We start from the raw sequence: 4,734 nt of genomic DNA, 5'->3' as shown, positions 1-4,734 counted from the left end.
ATTGCGGGACCACTGTATTCTCTTTTCACATGTCAATAATTCTTGACGTGGATATTTGCTTGCTCAATTAATAAGACACACCTAATTTTTCAGATTTCTTTATTCTTAAAATGTATTTCTTTATTTTATAAGATATGAGCAAATTTAAAACAGACACATCAATAAAAATATACGTCCAAAAATCTTTACAGATAAGAACCAAATAAAATATCAGAGCACTGCTGGTTGTGCAAAAGCCATTCTAAAAAGGAAGGTTTTTAGATTAGATTTAAAAGACCCAGGTCAGTGATGGTGCAGATCTTGGGGGGGGGCTTGTTCCACAGTCTGGGTGCGGCCACAGAGAAAGTCCGGTCTCCTCAGTGGCAGTATCTGGACCTTGGAACCTCTAGTGCACACTGGTTAGATGATCTCAAAACTCGGCTAAGTATGATGGGGCCAAACCATCCAGAGCTTTAAAAACAAACATATCAATTTTAAAACCAGTTCTACCCCGAACTAGAAGCCAATGCAGAGCATAGAGGACTGGGGTCATATGGTCACGTCAGTCTGTTGCAGGGCCACATGTAGACAAACAAACATTCATACGCACACCTGTGGTCAATCTAAAATTTCCAAGTCACATAACCTGCATGTTTTTGGGGGTGGGAGGAAGCCGGAACATCTAGAAAGAACCCACATGAACATGGGAAGAACATGCAAGCTCCACACAGGAAGGCAAGGTGGGCCTTTTTGCCTTAATGCTGTTAGGCTGTAGTGGTTTTTGTTATGGGCAAACCGGGCAGCTGCCCGGAGCGGTGTTTATGGCTGGCACTGTGAGCGCCAGCACTTACGAAAAAATAAATAAATAATCATCTGCACTGCAAAGCGGTTTTCTTGTCACTGTGTGTGGAATTGGCAAATTGGTGCCCCCTGCAACTGCACAGGCGCGACTGTTTGCTGAAAAGGATGTTACACAAAAACATTGTGAGAAAGGGGAGGGGCCCGTGGGGGACAGTTCAACTCTGGGTTTCTCTAATTGAAGGGACAAGGGGTTTGGTTAGTGGGCTAAAGTCAGTTACACCTCGACTTCCTTCCAAATAACTCACATCTCATTCATAATATTCTAAAAACAGGCCTAAAATTCCTGTATGTTTTTTTTCTGAATTGTGTGAAATAACTAATAAAAACAGGTGATACAAAATGATTATGTGGTCACCCAGATGAACTGGTTCAGTCTTGACTTCTGGTCGTGAGTTGGGGGGGGGGAATCTGTTGATTGTCGGGTGCCAAATAAACAGTCAGAAAATGGTAAAAGCCATCAGGTGCCCAATTTCGGAAAAAAAGAAAAGTAGACGAGAAACCAGCAAAGGATAAAGGTATGCAAAATTGTTCTCTGTATGATTACAGTATCCATGTCATGAATGAAGGGATAATGTTAATTGGTGGTGGTGTAACACATTTGTTAGCTTTCTTGCTATGATGCTTGCTAAGTTGGTTTGCTTATACAAGAGTTCAGTCTTAAACACAACATATAATTTCACCATAAAATTGTACTCAAAATGATCAGAGAAACTGTCAGGCTTTTTAAAATGATTATTTTACACATTGATAAATGCATAAACTGGACTTTGTCAGAGGGCTGTAATAATAATAATAATAATAATAATAGTCAATTATTTGTGACACATTGAGGTAAATCATCTGAAGCTGAGTTACAGGTAAATAAAATAATTCTTTAACTAGTGCAAACAAAATGATGTTACTTTTAGTGAATATTTTAGGGGAGGAATCTCAAATATTAAAGTTAGTAATGTGTGTAAAATTAACACATGCTTCAATAGAAGAATGACTCATACTTGCAACAAAACTGTTACAGCTTCAGTTATTATTTATATCCATTATTTGGGTTAACGTCAGGCCCTGTAATTAGCCAACGGAAGTTTCATATCTGTAGTTGGTTTCAAAGACGAACATTTGCCATTTGCTACAACTCGATTTAGTGATAAAGCACAGTTTAACCAGTCATAACTAAAAGTGTGCCAAGCATAGAGTTAGAGGCACTAACCAAGGAGATAATTGTTCCTCCCTGAAAGACAGATTAATAAAGTGTCTAATGACAGACATTTAGCATGTAAGTGCATGTTTATTCAAATTTCCACATCATAGATGTTTTGTATAAGTACGGGTGGTGGCCAAGTGGTTAATGCACTTGGTTTCAGTGCGGAAGATTCCCAGTTCCCACCCCTATGGAACATTTAATACACGAGCAACAGCTCTGGTTGACATTCCTGCTGTCAGCATGCCAATTGCACGCTCCCTCAAATCTTGCGACATCTGTGGCATTGTGCTGTGTGATAAAACTGCACCTTTCAGAGTGGCCTTTTATTGTGGACAGTCTAAGGCACAGCTGTGCACTAATCATGGTGTCTAATCAGCATCTTGATATGGCACACCTGTGAGGTGGGATGGATTATCTCAGCAAAGGAGAAGTGCTCACTATCACAGATTTAGACTGGTTTGTGAACAATATTTGAGGGAAATGGTGATATTGTGTATGTGGAAAAAGTTTTAGATCTTTGAGTTCATCTCATACAAAATGGGAGCAAAACCAAAAGTGTTGCATTTATATTTTTGTTGAGTGTAGATAAAGGACAACAAAAGAATAACCTCCAAAATTATTTGTCCATTCTGCTCAATCTAATTTTAAAATGTTTACACACAGATAACTTTGTTAATCCATACCAAAATTTGATAAATTTCCTGAAATTGTGCTGGACAAAATGTGATTTCATGATTTTGTCTTCAGAAAACAGTGTCTGTATTTGACATTGTTATCACTGCAATACTATAAGTCATTATCACAAACCCAAGCTGAGACCATTTTTGTGCTATTGAGTTTTCTTCGAATTTTCCTTTCACTTCTACATCAAAGTGTAATATTTTATTCAAAAATCCCTTCCAGCGTCATACTGACTTACTTTCTTTCTCTTTATTCTGACACCGTATTTTGAATTTGATCTTACTTCTTGGTCTGGGATTTTGAGGAAAGAAACCCCCTGACGCACCCTGTCATTCCATCACGTGCACACGTATGTGTAACTGCACAGACACCCTGCTCTCACTTCTTCACCCCTCAGGCAGTGCACCTGGGTACGACTTATACATGCACACACACACATGCAGACAAAAAACACGTGCGCTGTGCATTCTCACACATGCACGCATCGCAAACACACAAATGTGCATCGAATTTCCAGCAGCCAATCAGACTGTGTGTGTCAGTGTTTGTGCAGAATGTAACTGCTTACGGCCATCACCAGGAGGGCTCCCATTAGATCTTCTAACAGCTCCAACACCGTGTCCACCTGGGAAAGGAGATGAACACGCAGCATGATTGATCTCCCTCAGTGATATTGATTAGCCTTCCCCCCCAAACCTAGAGCAAAACACGCCAGCTGCGTCGAGCCATTTACTTCCTGAAGCGCTCTGTCTCCCGGAACGAAGCTGAAAATAAGGACCCAGCGGGCCTCTTCTCTCTGAGAAAATCTGCTGGCTACCAAAGGGCAGGATGTCCACAGGGAAACGGTTACCTCAGATGAAGGTCACTCCAAACCATTAGTCTTAAGCCCCACCCCCACCATACAACACGCTTGTGTGTGTTTTACTGTATGTGACAGCTCCTGGTGTCATCTCACATCTGGCTGGTGTGTGAGTGTGCATGTGGTGTGCGATTGCTCTGGGTCAGCTGTGATACCATGTTAGAATATTCTAGTGGGCGACCCCTGTATATCAAAAGTAGACAGTTTACCTCTACAGTAGTGTTCAGAATAATAGTAGTGCTATGTGACTAAAAAGATTAATCCAGGTTTTGAGTATATTTTTTATTGTTACGTGGGAAACAAGGTACCAGTAGATTCAGTAGATTCTCACAAATCCAACAAGACCAAGCATTCATGATATGCACACTCTTAAGGGTATGAAATTGGGCTATTAGTAAAAAAAAAGTAGAAAAGGGGGTGTTCACAATAATAGTAGTGTGGCATTCAGTCAGTGAGTTCGTCAGTTTTGTGGAACAAACAGGTGTGAATCAGGTGTCCCCTATTTAAGGATGAAGCCAGCACCTGTTGAACATGCTTTTCTCTTTGAAAGCCTGAGGAAAATGGGACGTTCAAGACATTGTTCAGAAGAACAGCGTAGTTTGATTAAAAAGTTGATTGGAGAGGGGAAAACTTATACGCAGGTGCAAAAAATTATAGGCTGTTCATCTACAGTGATCTCCAATGCTTTAAAATGGACAAAAAACCAGAGACACGTGGAAGAAAACAGAAAACAACCATCAAAATGGATAAAAGAATAACCAGAATGGCTCACCCATTGATCATCTCCAGGATGATCAAAGACAGTCTGGAGTTACCTGTAAGTGCTGTGACAGTTAGAAGACACCTGTGTGAAGCTAATTTATTTGCAAGAATCCCCTGCAAAGTCCCTCTGTTAAATAAAAGACATGTAGAAGAGGTTACAATTTGCCAAAGAACACATCAACTGGCCTAAAGAGAAATGGAGGAATATTTTGTGGACTGATGAGAGTAAAATTGTTCTTATTGGGTCCAAGGGCCGCAGACAGTTTGTGAGACGACCCCCAAACTCTGAATTCAAGCCACAGTTCACAGTGAAGACAGTGAAGCATGGTGGTGCAAGCATCATGATATGGGCATGTTTCTCCTACTATGGTGTTGGGCCTATATATCGCATACC

Source organism: Thalassophryne amazonica, chromosome 5 (assembly GCF_902500255.1).
Source record: "Thalassophryne amazonica chromosome 5, fThaAma1.1, whole genome shotgun sequence".
NCBI lineage: Eukaryota > Metazoa > Chordata > Actinopteri > Batrachoidiformes > Batrachoididae > Thalassophryne > Thalassophryne amazonica.
The sequence above is the reverse complement of the archived record's forward strand: the minus strand, read 5'-3'. Positions refer to the sequence as shown.